The sequence below is a fragment of the Ixodes scapularis genome, unplaced genomic scaffold, assembly GCF_016920785.2.
Source record: "Ixodes scapularis isolate PalLabHiFi unplaced genomic scaffold, ASM1692078v2 PGA_scaffold3__209_contigs__length_174095766, whole genome shotgun sequence".
In the NCBI taxonomy this organism is placed as follows: domain Eukaryota; kingdom Metazoa; phylum Arthropoda; class Arachnida; order Ixodida; family Ixodidae; genus Ixodes; species Ixodes scapularis.
Genome location: NW_024609868.1, coordinates 164101995 through 164120067, shown reverse-complemented (window position 1 = coordinate 164120067; position 18073 = coordinate 164101995). Strand labels below are relative to the sequence as shown.

The window sequence follows — 18073 nt, the reverse complement described above, 5'->3', positions numbered from 1 at the left end:
TTGGGGAGCTTGAAGGACGGAGATTTAGGCAGAGAGCTGCGAGGTCGAGGAGAACTGAGATTAGCGAAGTGAATGCAGAGAGTTGCGAGGAGAGTGTATATATCACCGTATAATTATTGTTTTTCTGTCTCGTTTGTCCCGTGTTGTCATCTATAAAGCCCGTCTTCTGCTACATAAACTGGATTTAAATAGCTTTACTGGGAGTTGTCTGTGAATTCGTTTCCAAGACAATCACTCGTCGGCGACGTCAACTTTTAACTCTGCTGAACACATGGAAGGAAAACAAACGGAAAATCGAAAAGGAATTGGAACACAAAATAAAAATGTTTCAACAAACTACCATATATATGTGGGTATTCTTGTACTCTCGCAATTTTCAAAAAGCTTAAAACAATTTTCAAATATGCCGATTGGGAGGCGAGCTCCTTGCAAGCAGCGGACACCGGTACTTTGTTCTCGCCACCCTCATAGATATTGATGAAGTGGCTGACTGATATCAGTCTTATTATTGGTCGGTTAAAGCCTAAATTCAGCCTGAAGTCAATTTCAGTGGAGCAATAGTAGTTGTTTCTCTCAATATTTAGCTCTGAACAGCCAAAGATCATTGAATTTTAAGTGTAATCATTGTATCGGTCGACTTTTTAGAAAATCAGAAGATTTGCCGATAAATTAGTAGCAACACTGCCTCAGCGTTGGCGGCAGGAGAGAGAAACACGTGCCGATCCCCAGCACGACGGCAGCAGAGGCACAGAGTTTCGCCACCTGAAGTCCTCCTATCACCGTGGTAAGCGTCATACATTCGGCAGCAGAAGTTTGCGGGGCACGGGAGCGCCAGCCGAAATGACGGACTGCGTCATCTTATGGCGCACAGCCACTCTCCTGACTCGCGCTTCGAAAATAGCTTCAAAGCACGTGTCGGGCGATAGTCAGCGCCTCCACGATGTCTTTTGGCAACTTTTAGCTCCTGACATCGCCAACATCATCCGAAAATTTAGACGGTGTCGGGGATCAATCTGCCAGCACATCAACGAACCAACGTAGTGACGATCAATCTCAATACTTGGTTTCATCTTTATTTGGAGCGCAGCCGCTGCTACGAGCCAAGGGGACCAACCAGCATCAAAGTGCAACACCGTGGAATTCGCCCATCTTTCTGTGCGTGGCCTTTCATCGACTAAACGAACCAAGAACAGAGAATGTCACATGACTGGCACTTTTAGTCTGCGTTTGTATGTGTTTGAGCCATCGAATGTACTCTGACCTAAGATAAAACAAGCTATACGGTGACTAGAGAGACGCTCTGAAATACATATTTGTACAATTTTCCTTTCCTCCTTCTCTAAATATCAGAATCCACCAAATATATATATTTTTTCCTCATTTTTGCACACATGTGGCACAATTTCTAGCTGAAATGGCACTTCAGCACAAGATGTAGCAGACGTTAGGTCTCGGCACAATTTGGCGTAAATGGCACGGCACTTCCATCCTAGACAGTACTATAATCGCATGGTTTTACAAAGCGAGCAATGTTTTAAAACAAGTTTCCAAAGTCTGGGAAGCAGACGACGCGGAAGACAATTGCATTGCTCGTGTCCGCGGCGCTTGGGGGGGTCATACGCGACCGGCTCATTCAGCCACCTCAGACCAGACAACAACGCAAAGCTACAGCTCGTAAATGCTTGCGAAGGGATGACGTTTTTGTCTGCCACTACGTTCTACTGGAGGCATAGAGAGAAACAGGAGACAAATGACGGGATGACAACGCACACCACCCACACTTCAGGGTCTCCTGCAGAAGCGATGGTCACGTCCTGCAGTGCAGCCTTGATCCAACATGGTTGCCCAGAAGCACCTTTGCGACACCATGGTACAGAAGGGAGCGAAAAAAAGCATGTCCGCGAACACGAGGCGCAAAGTGCGAGTCTCGAGAGCGGCAAGGTGCCACCAGAAGGCGCAGCCTGCAGTGAAATCGTATCCAGTGGTCCCACTCAAGCCCACTTCCGGTAATCACGCATACATAGCGCCCCTAGAGCCGGATGGCAACAACTGAAGGTGTAAAAGCAAGAAAAAACAAAAACAAGGTAAAAAGTGTTGCAATAAAATAAACTGAGTATGCTACGTTATTTTTAGAAAAAAATCAGCCCGGTTATAATAAACTAATAGGGAAAGGAAAAATTGGGCAGTGATTGTTAGCTGTGCAAGTTCATTGCCCCTAACCAAAGCCAAGCTCTTAAACTTAGGTGGTCATGTTGTCGGTGTTGTTCTGCGAATCTCTCTCTCCAAGTACATTTCCCTTTCAGTTGGATCCTCGCATGGCATTTTAATGTCACTCGAGTTATTGGATCAAGCTATGAATGCGTTCTAAATGGGCCTCCTCAGGCAAGAAGCCAAAAAGCCGGGGACTCACTTTGCCGTTTGGGATTCTACTTCAAGTTTGTAAACGGCGGGTGCAAACATTTGACGAAGCATTCGTGCTCTCCTCCGTGTCAGGCAGGACACAATCATCTTTTCTCTAACGCAGTGTATGTTACCTGGTTAATTTCTTAAACTTATATCATCGGGCATGACTTGTAAAACGGTTGAAAGTAATGAATTGCTTGTTCATGCATCGGAGGTTTCACGCCATTTTACTGGGAAAATCGAAAATATTGCGGCAAATGACGCTAGTCAGGAACGAACCTGGGGTTCGCCAGTCTGTAAAATCATAAAAGGAAAGTTGGTATCGATCATATTTTGAGGAAAAAAGAAATTTAAAAAATCTACACCTCTATAAAAAAATTTATTTTAAACAGACTAAGCACGTTGACTGGGTACATTGAATGTGCCCTTGAATTGACGAGTCAGACGGATGTAACTCGAATGGAATTAACGGGAAGGTACCTCTAAAAACAGCATTGCTCGAACATGCCAGTTTCTGGGACTCACGCCTGCCTTCTCTCTCTCATCAAGATACCTTGCAGGTATGGAAGCGTCTCGCACCCGTCGTTTAACATGCGTCGAGCCCCTCCGTCGTTGAGTTCCAGACGTCATTTATCAACGCTGGGCACGTCAAGCAAGAAGATCCATATTATTTTTCTAATTTCAAACTAAAAGTCTGTCTCACTTCGTCCATTCACTGCATGCTTGCTCTTAATTTTTGTTCCAGTACAATGGTTCCTCCAACAATTAAAGACAATATTGATGTGTGGAGGCAAGCTGCAAAGGCCGGACACCCGAGAGAAGGACCATCAGTAACCAGGGGAATGAAGCGAGAAAACTCAAGAGGCAACGCATCCTCTGGGCCACAAGAATATCGGAGACCGTATGCTGGAAAATTTGTCGATGTACAGCTTCATCCTTGGGTGAAGATTTTCTGGTCACATTCATACATGAGGTGAACTGATACTACAAATGGGTCGAGGCATCACCCTCCTTACAGGGCGTTACAGGGCGTTACAAAAGTACTATATACTTTTGTAGTACTATATACAAAAGTACTTACAAAGTACTATATACTATATAGTAGTATATAGTACTTACAAAGTACTATATAGTACTTACAAAAGTACTATATACTACTATATGTAGCCAGGGGGTGGGGGGAAGGGGGGGGGGGGGGTACAAAAGTACCCCCTTCCCCCCCCCCCCCCCCCCCCCCCCCACCCCCTGGCTACATGCCTGCTCGAAGCCCGCTGACATGCGAAGATGGTAAAGAGTAGAGAGCTATTTATGATTTCTGGTTTAGTTTGTATGTGCTTTGATTCCACAAAAAGTAGCTGTCTGTGGTTGGTTTCAACGTCGAGAATGTGGTGGTCTTAAAATCCCGCTTCTTTTTCTATTATCGCAGCTTGGCACTCCTGAATTTGAGCTTTAACCAAATGGAGTTCTGCTTGTTCGAGAATCTTGTGCCACTCTGGTGTATAAACGAGACGTTTTAGACAAAGGCTTTGGGGAATCACGTGCGAGTCCTGGCAGGCCTTTGTAACATTTAGACGATTCTTAAACGTAGAGACGCCGCAAACGACGTTCATATACCATTTTGAAAGTTTTTCTGTCTCCTCTTTGAAGTCAAGGTGTAAAAATTTGAACGTGAACATTCGACTCAGGTAAGTTATGTCGGGCGGAATAATCAAAAATAGGGGACGTCTAACAGAGCACTAATTGGGAACCCTACGTTTCGAGGCCTACTCAGCTCTTCTGGGGCCTCCACCCATTAGATGCCGATACGTCACTTCCATGAAATTTTTAAACATGCATGTAAATGTCCAACCTAGGCACCTAGGGGTGACTGTGGCAATGAGCATTGAGGTGCATTGTTTTCCTTTTCGTCTTCTAGAAAAATAAACAGGTATTCTGAACGTTCATGTCATGGAAAATGACAGGTAGACCAACGAGGTTGTTACCTTTACGACGTCTAGAACGATGCCTAAAGGACGACCTCAAGGATGACTTCTTGGACGACCTCAAGGACGACGCCTAGAGGACGACGTCTAGGAATACTTCGAGGACGACACCTAGAGGACAACGCCTAGGACGACCTCAAGGACAACTTCTTGGACGACCTGAAGGACGACGCCTAGAGGACGACCTCAAGAACGACTTCAAGGACGACTTCGAGGACGACCTCTAGAACGACTTTCAGGACGACCTCGAGGATGACTTTTAGGACACCTAGAGAAATTCAGCCTTTCTACTTTGGTGAAAACCAGAGTGGAAAGGCTGGAAAGGTTGCCGCCATCTATAAGCGACAGCGGCAAACAGACGACCGCCTTGCCGGTGGTCTGGTTGCCGCCGTTGCTCGTAGATGGCAGTAGCTATCTGAAGTTTTGTGTCGACATGCCGCTTGTCCGCGGACACGATACTGGCAATAATAACCCTTAACAACACCACTGTAAAAGAAAAAAGAAGAAAATGGAGAGTTGGGCTAGTTGGGGTGCTAATTCATCGTAGGAAACAGCACGAAAAACAGACGAGGACAAAGAAGAAACACACGGGACGAGCGCTGTCCGGTGTGTTTCTTCATCCTCGTCCGTTTTTCACGCTGTTTCCTACTATAAAAAAGAAAGGTTGTATAAATGTTTTGAAGTGTGGTTACTTTGACTCTACCTTTACCGCGACTTTACATTTACCTGCTTAGGCTATGTTGATTGATGGTCGGTTTATCTTTTTATATGCACATGGTTTGAAGGCCAACATCCAAACTGTTTGTACCACCTTCTGCTGCTGATACCCCCCAACAACTGCATAATCGCAAGTGCTGTTTGTGACTTTTTCGTATAAATTAATAATAATAATAATCTTTATTTGCAGGGGAAGTGTTGCCCCAGGTGGTTTGCAAGGCTAGAAACGAAAGGAGGGAGCCTGCGCGCTGCTGCGCCTGCCACCGGGGCGGGATATAACAACATAACAAATGACTATACATGTAGAGCGAAAATAAACAGCTGCAGGCTTGAAATGTCTCGTTTGAATAAATCATCTGCGATTGCCGTCCAGTGGAGTGCACTTCATAATAAAGCGAAGGCAGAATACAAGTGGACGCGAGAAGCCAATAAAGAAAATACCATGGGGGCCGCCATCTTTAAAAACAAAACCAAAAAGGAAGTGACTACGGTGACGGAGCCCCTCACTTTAAAAACCGCACTACGGTGACGGGACAACAGCAACCGATACGGATGTCCAATGGATACCCCATTTCGGAAGCGCTTTGTGGCACTGAGGTACAGCGTCGGCTTCACGAGCTGGGGATCTACGGTTCGAATCGCGTTCTGGACAATACTTTTTTTTTTTCACTTTTTTTCTTTTTTTATTTAGATTACAGATGCTATATTCACGTGTAGGGACTGGGACAGGACAGCGAAGCGTGAGTTAATGTGCTTGTAAATTACAAGTTATTAATTCTCACTGTTCCCACCACATACAAAACAGGACGGGTCCCCTTACTCTTGCCGGCCGCACTGTGGTAAATAGTGAATAGCCAGACGCCGCCAAGCGGCGTTTTCGGGTGGGCCAAGCGGGTTCCAATTTTTGTAATGAGCCGCCGCAGACTGTCGCTGTGAAGCAGCGTAAGCGCAGTGCGGCAGATGGGTTAACGCGCGCCCCCGCTATTCGCTAAAACGGGGACCCCTCACTTTTGCCGGCTGCACTACAGTGACGGGCCCCCCTCACCATAGTGAGTGCCAACACAAAAAGCGGTTAGTTACTCCATCCGTAGTGAGAGGGTGCTTTTCAAGTTTGAATAATTATTCGAGAAACTTTTTCTCTTTTTAAATTGTTTGGTAGTCAATATAATCTACATTGTGCTAATAATATATTATGAGTAGAGTGCTGCAATTAATTTTATTGGAAGAAGGCACTCGATCACGTGGTTTGCCATTACCACAGATTTATTCTGCAGACCGTGCATGATAAACTGTGGCTAAAGTGGCTTAAAGGGGGTAGTGTAACGAACAATACCGGAGAAGCGGCACAGCGTTGGAAGACGGCCGCGGGTGGCACTGGCACTTGCGGCACCATCGTTCTGGCTATGGCTCCGGCTTGGCCGCTTGGTCAGCTTGGCTGCGGCCAGCTCCGGCCGATTCGCAGCTGTCAACTACACTGTCTGCTAGTTTCACATTTTTATTCACCTTCAAACACAAACCATGTCGTTGGAAGTTCAGTGGAAACAAATAATTGTTTTTGAGGTATTTATATTAGTTATGAAGCGTGTTAGGGTGCCTCTATCTGCCGGCCGATGGAGGCCAGAGTACATTATAATAACTCTATGATGGAGGCACCCTAACGGAGCTGCAGATCGAACCGCCACCTACACCGTCTTCCAAGGAGCGGCCGTTTTCGATGCATGGTGGAGGCTACGCGGTAACTACACTACCTCCTTTAAGCCACTGTACTGTGGCGCAGCCAGTCACTTGAGCTAGTGCTCCCGTGCCTCGCTAACTTTTGCTGGCGACTGTACATCTTATAAGTAAATGATGTGTTCAGTCCTCCACAAAAGAGCAGCGGAGAAAACCTTCACCGTCAAAATAAATTGTATGTGTGCCATACATGGGTAAATTACTTCGAAAATGTAATTTAGTTACAATTACAATGACTTTGCTTCAAAAGTAGTTTAACTACAATTACCACTACATGAAAAGTAATCAATTACAATTACAAATTACTTTTAAAAAGTAATGCAATTACTTTACAATTGCTTATTTCTGAGAGCGACCCTATTTGGGCCATATTACTTTAAACGATTTGTATAGAATGCAGCGTATTTATTTGTTCATTCCTTGCCCCAATGTTAGAGGAGGCTTAAACACCCCTGCATAAATGCCATATATTGTACTTTCCTTTTATGAATTTTGTTAAATTCATGATAGAACTTGACAGTGTGGGGCAATGAGGTACTATATTCTTATATCTTTAATAATTATAATTAGTTCATATGCTGGAAGACGCCAGATCGCTGAAAAAAAAATTGGGCTGACAAGCGTTTGTTAGCCACGCAAATAAAAATGCAACAATTAGTGATATATGAATATTTTACAAGTGTTAATATAAGACCAAAAACTACACGTGCTAATACGACCACATTCACATACAAACATCATGGCATTGTAAATTATTTACATTGAGAAATATATAAGAACCGAATCGGGGCTCCCGAATCATTGGTGACAACATTCACAGGCGCGAGGTCAGTCCCCAAGATGCTTATGCAAAGAATATCCAAACCTAGGGTGCCTCAATGTCCTTCTGTTAAGGGTGATGCCACCCTTTGTAGTACCCGATGCCGACAGCACGCGCTCACGGCTAAAATACAAAGATATTGACGAAAACAAAATGTCGCCATAGCACAGTCAGCGCCACAAACGCGTGCAGGGACACGCTCTTTCACGCGCTTTTGAACAAAAAAGAAAAATAAATGTGTGAGACAAAATGGCGAGATGTCTCCACCCTAAGCAAAGCGCACATGAAGGCACCCTATCGAAACCAACAGGAAATAAACTTGAAAATAATAAAAAAAGATACAAATATGTGACAGTACTGGAAGAGGGACGTAAAAAACTGTCAAAAAAGAAAGAAAAATAGCTTCATAGACAATTAAAATTCCCAACCTCAGCTGAAAGTCAATTTTTTTTTTTTTCCTTTCAATATTTTGGCATGTTTACGCTATGGTTTCCTGCTCGCACCGTAGACGGCGCCGTTGAGGTAGACTCCAAAGAGGATTGTCTCTCAGTCCGCAGCGTAAGTGGCGTAAGCAAGAGAGCAACAAACAATGCGACACTATTCATGTTGTGCGTGTCTGTGTGCGAGTGTTTCACTGAAAGCAGTCCGGTTGTGCGGGCGTGGAGGCTTTCAGAAGGGGTCCGACGGCGCCACGAAGTTTTGCAAAAGTAATTGTAGTTTTGCGTGCAATTTTGCAATTCCTGACGTTAGAAAGTAATTAAATTACTATTCCTTTTAGCTGAAAGTAATTAAATTACAATTACTATTTCTTTTAGCTGAAAGTAATTAATTACAATTACTATTCCTTTTAGCTGAAAGTAATTACAATTACTATTCCTTTTAGCTGAAAGTAATTAATTACAATTACAAATTACCAAGAAGTAACTGTAATCGAATTACTATTCAAGTATGACGTGTGCACATGCGCAAATTAAATACTGTAAACGACTTCATTTTCGCGAGCAAGGTTTTGCAGGCACGAATCTTGGTAGTACGATATATGCCTTTATTACCATGGGGTGTCCCGATCGAGAGATGAATTTTTTCGCGAAACTTATCCAGCAGACGGTCCCCAGAGGCGGCGGCCGTTAACCCGAGCGTGCGACGACTGGCGAACATCTCGGTTGGGACATGTTGGAAAGCTTGCCAATCCCAGGGATTGCGCCACGGACTTGCTCCACGAGCTTTTCGAACAGTGCCAACGATGAAAGGCCAGTCGACCTCTCCCGCAAGATTGGGGCAGGATCACTCTGAACTTGGAACGGGGGGAAAAGCCAGGCGATTCTGCGTCCCCAGGAAAACTCGCGACGCTTTCCGGCCGAGCTCCGCTCGAAAAGTCGCTGGGCGCCCACGCCGAGCCCGCGATTTTTGCTTCTCTTTTGCTTTGCTTTTTGCTTTGCTTTGGCTTCTCTTTTGCTTTGCTGCTCCTCACTACGCAGCACGGTTGGCTCCTCTGGGCTCAATGAACGTCTTTTGTGACGTGAGGGGCACCGACCGGACGCGTCGAGAAAGGCGCTTGGTGCGACGAGCCACCGAGACGAGGCCGCAGCGCCCCACTCACCGGAATCAGGCCGACGACAACTCAGGGCACCGAGCAAGACCCGCCAACAAGCGCAGCAGAGCAGGTTCACGGCGACGACACGCAGAACGGCGCCCAAGGCTGGCGCAGCACTCGGCAGGCGGTCAACTTCACGTCAGAGCAACATCGGCGAGGCCACGTGGCGGGCCGTGACGTGGGGCCGCCTCGTTCGGTCATAGGGCGGCGCGCGCACACCCCCTCGCTCGATTGGCCGGCACGCGCACACCCGCCCGTCCAAAGCGGTCAAATGCCATCGCATCATTAGTGCCATTAGGCTACGGCGGCACCCCGTGCGGCCCCGTAATCGTCCTCGGAGGGAATTGACTACCCACATAGCGAGAGGGGAACGGACGAAGCACGCGCAAGGACAGCCACGTATTGCGAGAATAGAGGACAAAGCACAAACACTCGATCCATTTCGTCCCCTCTCAACATGGACTGACCGCAAAAGGCACAGGCAAGCCCGGCCTTCCACCATCGAGCGCCCTGGGCAAACTCTGGTTAAAAAAATATATATATATTTATATATATATATATATATATATATATTTTATTTTTTACTAAAATCGGAATTGTGATTTTAAGATATTTAATCACCCCCCCCCCCCCCTTTTTTTTTGTAGGCGTGATTTGATGGTGACAACAGAAGGAGGATTTGTTTTATCTTTTCGGTCGGATCAGGTTGTTGCGAAAATGGAGAGTGGGTGCGGTAGAAAGTATTTGCTGCCCGTGCTCTGTCTTTCGCGTCCTTTCCTGTCTGTGTTTTCAGGTAAATTAACCGCGTTTGAGACTGTTTTTAGCCCAGCTTCGGGGCATTCTTTCTGCATTCGTATTTACGTCGAAGAATCGTCGAGCGAAAAACATTAAGCTTTTCCACTTGGCCGGTTACGTAACGGCTTATTAGAGGCAAATCCGAAGGTGACAAGAAACGAGAACTGTTCAAGTCAGAAACTAAGATAGAGCTGTTCTGCGGGGTAGGGGTTTGCATAAAAAGTAAGTCCCGAAATATTATTGGTGACCGGATAGATTGATCAATCAATCTGCCAAGTTTCGCACCTAGTGAAGAATCACTTTTTTTTCTAGCTGCAGTAATAAGTACGTATTATTGTTTAAAGGGGCCCTCCAACAGTATTTGAGCGTCGACTTTTTTTGCGGTTTCTACACGCTAGTGGTCCCGGAAACCCAGTGGACAACGAAAGAGTTTGAAAATATTAGCGCATCATATTTTAATTTGACAACTCGGAAACACCTCCTCCGACGGTGGCGCCGTGAGGTGCCGAATGCGCGCGCATAACGGCGCTCCCTTTCACTATACGTCACATTCTCTGGGTTTCGTGATTGGCGAGAGCCGTCCCAGGAATTTTGAAGCGAAATAAAGTATATCACCCGTTAACCGTCATTATTTCTCTAACAAGTCATTTTTATAGAGCTAATAAAGTTGCAAAGTAAAGTTCAAAAAGGGCGAAAACAACGCCTTGTCGCTCATGCGCGCCTCCCAGCGGCGTCCGCGACGTACCATCGCGAGCAGACGACAAGTGATCCGTGCACACAACGCGCATCGTATTTTCACTTGTGCGCCCCCGGTCCCGGTCAACTAAAAGCAGTAAGAGGAGCCAGAAGAATCCTTATTTTCTTTTAGTGCTGTGACAGACTTTTCACTGTTCGAGTGAAGTGCGGCGACGGGACCGGTGCCCAACGGGACCGCTACCAGTTTCTCCCTCCTACTCGCCGAGGTGGCTCCGGTGGCGGAGTTGCGGGAGACGAGTCTTCCGCGGCTGTCGAAGCGGACTGAGGCAGAGACGCGGCGCTTGCGTGGAGTGTCCTCGTACGGCGCGACGCCCAGATCCGCACTAAAAATCCGATAAGCCCGGTAAATTCATCGATGATGGCAACCCGATCCCAAAGCTACGATGGTTTCAGCTAGGCCTAATGGCCGACGAGCCGACCGGGCCGACGGGCTATCAACCAAACTCGCGTCCAATTGGCCAACCGCTTTGCTCCAATCGCTAAACGGTTTCATTTTACGTCATGAAGCGCTATGTTTTGCTTATTTAAAGTTGTTTTCTGCAATATTTAGTTTGCTAATAACTCACAAAATATTGCGAATTTGTGTAATATTTTTTTTTCTCGGTGTTCCTGCTTTCATGGAGCTCCGTTTCAGCGCGAACTTCAAACCGGTCAAAAAATTGTTGGTGGGCCCCTTTAAAGGCGAGTTTTCTTTTTTCTTCTGGTACTTGGAACTTGGCTTATATACGCTTTCCTGCGCATTTCACGCGTGTCCGGTACATAGGCCCATTGAAGCCCGGGTACGTCGGGGCGAAGCACTGGGACTCCAAGCAGGGCCTCGGAAGATGGAAGTGATGTCCCCTCCCTACTACACACACCTCTCTCGTTTTTTTGAAGGCACCCCCTTAATTCGCAACGACTCCTATTCTCCATGACGCCCCCCTTATTTCGATTCCAGCAGTGCCCGAGAGTTGGAGCGAGCGAGCGGGCTTATCCGCTTATCGCGCTGCCACGTGCGTCATCCAAAAGGAGGCTCGTCTTCCGATGGCTGACTCTCGCCAGACAGGCCAGCTGGATAAGCGGGCCGACCGACACTCTCCAAAAGGAGAGGAAAAAACCGCGCGCCCAAGGAAAGCAGACCGAGGCAGACGCACAACTGTCCGCATCTACAACAAAGGGGAAAATACTTATTTATTGGCTCGCAGCCGACGCTACGATCTAATTAGACCAATCGCCAAAAGCGCAAGTGTCTCTGCCTTCCCAGGATTGGTTTAGGGATTCTAGAACAGGTACGGTTACAGTGACATCGCTGTCTGCTTGGTGTCCTCGTAGCGTCGGCTGCACCCATACGCAAAGCTGCAGGTCGCCCAAAGCCAGGCTTGTGCAACGGAACCAAAGTTGCAGCGTTGCTCACGGCATTTAAAGGGACGATGCAACGATTTTTGTATTTTGCGCAAATACCACTTAGAACGGATTCCTGACGTTAATGACCTGTGAAATACCCGTTGGTTTTTCACCACACGCAATCGAAGTCGCAGAAAAAAATAAAGAAAAACGAGCAGAGTTCATCCCCTCAACTCGCAGCCAGAACAAGCGGCCACGTGATCTGGAGCCGATTATATGTCGCCAATCTTGATCATAGCCATGCGCTGGGGTTGGCCAGAGGTTGGCAAGGCACAGGACACGCGCTGAGTTCCAGACATTGTTACTGTTCGTCTGTTGTCGTCATTGCAGTGATTGGACACAGGACACTACCCGAATGCTTCTCGAGCTATCGATCATCACGAGCCCAAATCGAGTGCCCACGCCATGCTCGGGTCCAATCTATGAGCCGCATTCAAATATCGTCACTGGGCGGTACTGCTACCGCCCAGATACGTCATCAGGTTTCGCGAAGGAGAGAATGAATGAAAACACTCGGTTTTGTCCTCAAGATTACAGCACAACAAAGGAGTTGCTTGGTCAGTGGCGTTGCGTGGGCGTTGCGTGCGAGTATCCTTGAGTCCCACTAGTGCCAGAAAGCTCGTGTAAAGTGGAAAAACATTCCAATTGAATATCGCTGCACCGCCCCTTTAAAAATCATAATTTTTTTCTTTTTTATTAATGGCGCATTATTAGTTTGCGTGCGCGTTAATTTTTACGTCAGAAATACCGACGATAAAAAATTACGGGGATTGCCCACAAATTCCGGGAGAGAAGGAGAAAAACGCCGCAATCCCCCATAAAAACTAACTTACGTCAAAATATATTTTTACGAAGAAAAATTAACGCGTTTGATCTCCGAATTTCGGGGCAACGAACCCACGACGACTGAGATGGCGGTGCTTGTCGCCTAGAGTCCCACACCTACCCTGCTGTTGTTTCAATGCCTTTGCTCCGTGGGTGGATGGAGAAAACTCGCGCACGGCCAACTCGCGACTGAAACACTTTCGGTAAAGGGCTACGTAAATAAATATATATATGACTTCAAAAGTTGAGCGCTAAGTGGAAAAGAAAAACAGCAGACCTGTCAAACTGCTCCATATTTCCACAGCACAAATCAAGATATATGCTTTGGGTGTTAATCCGATATTTTCCTCGCATCTACCTTTTTCAAAATAAGAGCTGCCGCACGCGACTGGGTTGTTCGAAACCCAAAACGTTAGCTACATCCATGACCGGCTTTGCTACATCCCGTTCGCCCATTGATCCGCTGTGACCAAGACTCCCCCGAAGTTGACACGAGGAGAACATCGACCTTCTCTGTTCGGTCAGGACAAAGAGAGAGCGGCTGCCAGATCCATTTACCTTCAAACCGATATTTCTCGATCCAATGGACTTTTTCTCATGGAGGCAAAACATTTCGGAATAACAAGGACAAGCGCAGTGTGACGAGCAAGATCCCTTCGACAGGCAACAGGACATATGAGCCTTGCGTCGGCTACCCTTTTGGGCAGGCACTCACTCGATCGAATGGCGTTTTAGCGAACGCCCACGTTCCACCGAACGACACTTTAGCGAATAGTCGGCAGCCGCGAAGCGCCGTTTACGGGGGGGGGGGGGGCTAAGTGGGTTTCCATTTTTGCAATCAGCCGCCGCAGACTGTCGCCCTGAAGCGGCGTAAGCGCAGTGCGGGGGGGGGGGGGGGGGGGGGGGGGGGGGGTTAACACGCGCCCTGATTATTCGCTAAATCGTCGATTCGCTCAAATGTCGGTGTTCGCTAAAACGCCATTCGCTCATGTAATATGAACTCATCTTTTTGAGGGGCTGAGGTGCAAAACGCCGTCCAGAAGGACACAGGACACGCTCGCGAACAGCCGAAGTGAGGTCGCCTCACCTCTCAACAGACCGCACAGCCAGCAGCGCTGTTCCTGTGCCCGCCGCTCGTCCCGGGGAGAGTGACGCACTTATGACGTCGCGTCACGTGACGGAGAGGCCCAAAGCGGCGCGCTCAGCTTGGCATCAGCTGATGCCGGCGGCCGGACGGAACCGGTTCCAACCGCTAGCCGCGTGTAAGGTGTCCTCGCTGACTCTGCAGGGGGCGTTGCCCACAGCTGGAATTCCGTCCACCGCGGGCGTCGGATCGCTTCGCCGCTCTTCCACACCGAGCAAAAAACGCGCGTTGCGGTCCTCGTCGACGCCGCCGTCGAACAAGACGAAGCAGTCACGCAGGGCCACTCGACGTCTTCTGGGGAAACCTCGCGTTTGTTGAGAGAACATGGAATTATTTTTTTCTTCGTCCCCTTCGCACGATTGTTGTTCCCTTGTCTTCGCGATATAGCATATGCGCTCGGAGATCTTCACTGAATGGACAACGGCGATGATTATATATACGTTTGCACTCCCGTTGTATGCAGCATATGCGAGAGGCACGGACTCGAGCGCGTAGCTTCGGAAGCGGCTCTTTTGGCGCGTTTTTGTCCAAAGCTTAGCACGGTCCTACGCCCGAACACTGCACGCAGCTTGTGCGAGAGTGTTTTCGAAGGGGAACTGTTGTATTCCGTAGTGGCGGTGTGCGCACAAAGCGTCTACACAATGCAAGAGGAGGATCATACTGAAGAAGAGGAAATGACCACAGGGGAATGGGGAAAAAGCAGAAGGAAAGGTTCCTGCTGGAACTGCGACAGGTCCACACGGCATACCAACGAGACTGATAAAGACGTAGGCCAAACAAGCAAATTGAAACCAAGGCAGGTGATTGACCAGATAATTATGGGAGGGGAGGCACCCAGTGACTGGAAATTGAGCAGGATGAAATTATTATACAAGGGTGAGGGAGAAAAAGACAGTATCAAATTCTACCGACCGATCACAGTAACTTAAGTAATATATAGACTAGTTATGCAAATTGTAAAAAGAATGGAAGAATGGGCAGAGAGAAAGCAGATTCTGGGGGAGCTTCAAAACGGTTTCAGGAGGCACAGACGACTAGATAATAACTTATTCGTAATCACTCAGTGCAGATAGCAATGACACGTCAAAGGTCACTATGGGTTACATCTTTGGCCATCAAAGGGGCATATGACAATGCGAATCGGAAAAAAAGGTCGGGGACCAACTGAAGGGATATAGGCTAGGGGGAACCATGGTTAAGTTTCCAGAACAGGTTTATACGGGGAATAATGTGGTTATATAACATGGGAAGCCTAAACTACAAGACCAGCCGCAATGAAAAGAAGACTTGGACAGGGATACCCATTGTCTCCCCTGCTCTTTATGAGATACCTAAGTGAGATGGAAAAAATATTGGAGCAGTGCAACCTAGGTTTTAACCTGACTTACATGGATGGAGATAGGACTTAAAGTAAATCTAATATTGTCAGGGTTAATGTACCCAGACGACATTGTACTCGTGTCAGCAAGTCGTGAGACAATGCAGTAACTGATTAGGGTAGCAGGGGAGGGGACAATTTAGGTCTAAAATTCAGTAGGGACAAGTCGGGCATGATAGTTTCAACGACGAGAAGGGGGAACCCCTGGAGAGCAAAGCGCCTAAAACTCTAGGATTTCTTAAACGTTCATTGTTCCAGGCTAATAAAGCAACTAAACTTATTGCGTATACCTCTCTCGTAAGATCGCAGTTGGAGTACACGTCCATTATTTGGCACCCTTGTCAGATGTATCTAACCAATAATATTGAGGCACTTCAGAATAAAGCCGCCAGGTTCATAGCTAAAGATTCCTCCCGATATTCAAGTGTGACTAACATAAAACATTCCCTCAACCTTTCGCCACTTCATTGTCGTGGATATAATTCCCGCATGTCGTTCTTCCATCTGCTTTCAGAGATTCCTACATCCAGCCTCCTCATCATGTCTCATCCCGCGTAGATCACCCCTTCAAAAAATGCCCCATTTTTGCTCGCACTATTCAAAAACTTCCCTCTACTCCTCGCTGTCTCCGATTGGAACAGCCTACCCAGCGATATTGTGTCGGTCACTCCGCCCAGATGTTTACAAACTAATGTATAAACATGTATGTAGTTTTTGCTTACCTAGTTTTCTGTAAGCATTTTTTTTCTTCTGTTATATGTTGCGCCAACGTCATCTTTTTGTCACTAAGTGCACTACCTTTGTCTATGATCGCCCCCCCCCCCCTATCTAAGGGGGGGGGGGGGGGGCGATCTCGAGGCAAATACTGGGAACCTTAATAAAAGCTGAGGTGGTCACCGGCCAAATGAGTCGAGGGGAGTGTGATTAGAAGGGCTGCTATTGCTTTACGATGTTTGTGTTAGTTTCCTTCATGTATTTCGTTTCCTCAATGTTCCAGGCGTTAAAGGGGTACGGAAACGAAATTCCAGCGCTCATTTTTTAGCTTTAATGGGTTGCATGTTGCAGCATAATCTAAACAATACCAGTCTTTCGTTGAAAGGCACAAGAAAACTAAATTTAAGGCTAATTAAACGGTCTTTCAATGTGCACCTGGTGGATGCATGTGCAGCCTATTTGGGAGGTAATCTAGCAACGTTGGTGAACTTGCTACGTAGTCATGACGTAACAAGTTCCATCGTAGCAGCGCCGCTCTTTGGCATTACACATTATCCTTCGTAGCCTTCCTCAACTCACAAACCGCGCATTGTGCCAAACAGTTCAAAAAAGAAAGGAAGGACTCCGCTTTTGCTCGGACCCTCATTTGTGTACCCGGACACAGCCATTCTCCCTTTAGAAGATCAGCCCGTCGCTCAAAATTTGGACAAAAGTTGCTTTTCCCACCCCGTTCACCAGTAAGCTGACAGTGCTGTGCTACGAGCTCCTTAGGCCAGCCCCACGCTCGTCACCCCACGGGTACTTCGAATGGCTCGGTTGTAACGCGTTGACGCTATTGATACCACCACAACGCTGACAACGCCACCAACGGCAAAGCTTATATATAACCACGCCAGCCTTGCTACGTCACGAATGCGGGGATCCTTTTTTTCCTGTTTTTGTTTGCGCCGGATATCCCATGACGCATCGCGCTCTCTGTTCGCTTCTCTTCGAGCGCTTGCTCGAGAGTCGTTCAAAATACAAACGTGCGATTATCATTTACGGTTATTATCCGTCATGCTTGACTCATTTCTGAACGAAATTTGAACAATTCAATTTTCGTTTCCGTACTCTTTTAAAGGAATTATGACACGTCAAAAATAAAATATGAGATAACAATACTGTTAAAACCCATTGTATGTTCCTATAATCCTGCTAGATTTGTATTGAAAATGGCGCGATAGTTTCGTGGATAAATCGATTCATGTACGGATCCCTCGGACGGGCAGATCCGGGCGGAGCTGAAGGCTGGCTACGCAGCCAGCCTCCCGCGCGGCGTCCCCTTGCACGCACTCACAGACTTGGCTCTCTTAGCGTCTCGAGCTTCAGCTTCCTCGTTTACCTTCCGCTTAACGAGCATGCGGTCCGTGGCGATTACGTCTACGGCATCGCTCGCCTTATCAAAGTGTTCGACATTGATTGCAGCAGCGATGAGAGTGATTGCTATCAAGAGATGTTGGAAGATGTTCATTTTGACTGCGACCCGCTGGCGACCAGCTCCAGCGACGGCGAGTCACGGACGAACTCGCCGTGGTCACCGTCGTCCGGGAATATCTCGCAGGTGCGTGCAGGGTGCAACGTCAACGGGCCGGGGGCGAAAGCGAGGATAGCGTTCGGGTAACCGAGTTGCGTGAGCGGTTCTGATCGTGCCGCGGCGAGGAGAGCTGGGGCGATCATGGGGGCGCCTAGAATGAAAGAGCGTTCATGGTCACGTGGTTTATGGACACCATGGCGTGACTAGCTCGGGCAGTGTTGCCTGGTAGCCAGATGAAAATGATAAAAATTCGTAAAT

General features: G+C 47.4%; 1 protein-coding gene across 4 annotated transcripts in view; it reads right to left on the bottom strand.

Moving 5' to 3' along the window:
- LOC8051054 (glycerophosphocholine phosphodiesterase GPCPD1) overlaps nucleotides 1-18073 on the bottom strand; it is a 139840-nt gene that overhangs the window by 59297 nt on the left and 62470 nt on the right. Inside the window, exon 1 of one of the 4 annotated variants that reach the window (XM_029985604.4) lies at nucleotides 14094-14166. The exons of 2 other annotated variants lie outside the window; for them this stretch is intronic. The gene's annotated coding sequence lies outside the window, so the exon portion shown is untranslated. Of the gene's footprint in view, nucleotides 1-9253; nucleotides 9381-14093; nucleotides 14167-18073 lie in introns of those variants that run through there. One more of the 4 variants, XM_029985603.4, reaches the window with a different exon arrangement.